This window comes from Aplysia californica, unplaced genomic scaffold (genome assembly GCF_000002075.1).
Source record: "Aplysia californica isolate F4 #8 unplaced genomic scaffold, AplCal3.0 scaffold00308, whole genome shotgun sequence".
Taxonomy (NCBI): domain Eukaryota; kingdom Metazoa; phylum Mollusca; class Gastropoda; order Aplysiida; family Aplysiidae; genus Aplysia; species Aplysia californica.
The window spans coordinates 269,533-270,127 of record NW_004797578.1 but is presented as its reverse complement, the minus strand read 5'-3'; the positions used below and the strand labels follow the sequence as shown (position 1 = coordinate 270,127).

At 40.5% G+C, this 595-nt stretch overlaps 1 protein-coding gene across 2 annotated transcripts in view; it reads right to left on the bottom strand.

The window, feature by feature from the left end:
• Nucleotides 1-595, bottom strand: part of LOC101863276 (protein HtrL) — a 28,944-nt gene that overhangs the window by 9,230 nt on the left and 19,119 nt on the right. Inside the window, exon 1 of one of the 2 annotated variants that reach the window (XM_013084657.2) lies at nucleotides 357-555. The exons of the other annotated variant lie outside the window; for it this stretch is intronic. The gene's annotated coding sequence lies outside the window, so the exon portion shown is untranslated. Of the gene's footprint in view, nucleotides 1-356; nucleotides 556-595 lie in introns of those variants that run through there. 2 annotated transcript variants of the gene reach the window in all.

Sequence of the window (595 nt, the reverse complement as noted above, 5' to 3'; positions counted from 1 at the left end):
TGTGTGTGTGTGTGTGTGTGTGTGTGTGTTTGTGTGTGTGTTGTGTGTGTGTGTGTGTGTGTGTTTGAGATTGTAAATGTGGAGTCACAACATTGACAAGGCAAGGCAAACTTTTCATATTATGTTACATCATTTCAACTCGATATCCAGGATCTGCATGTAGAAACATTTTTAAAAAACATTTTGAAGCTGTTCCGTCATATTTTGAAAAGCCCAAGCTAAATTAAAATTGAAAAATCTGTCGCCTTGATGTAAAAAACCCCAACAACCTCAAGATCCAATTTTACACATCTATCGGTCTTCGGTCTATATCCGAGATAATATGATTCACTACTCAATACATACAAGAACCGTACCTTTTTCCAACGAACAATTTTACACAACGAATGTCCGATGGTTTGGAACAACAAGGTCATTCACATTCAAGTGCTCTTGGTAACTGATCTGTCATCTGTTGAATGTGGTTGTGGGGAGTGGGGATTGTCGGCGGCACTGGTTCGACAAATCACACAGAGCTTTGTGAGGGCATGTTTTATACCGTATGATTCCATGTGTGGTTCTGGGAGACGTGAGGAAAAAAAGGGGGGGGGGTTGA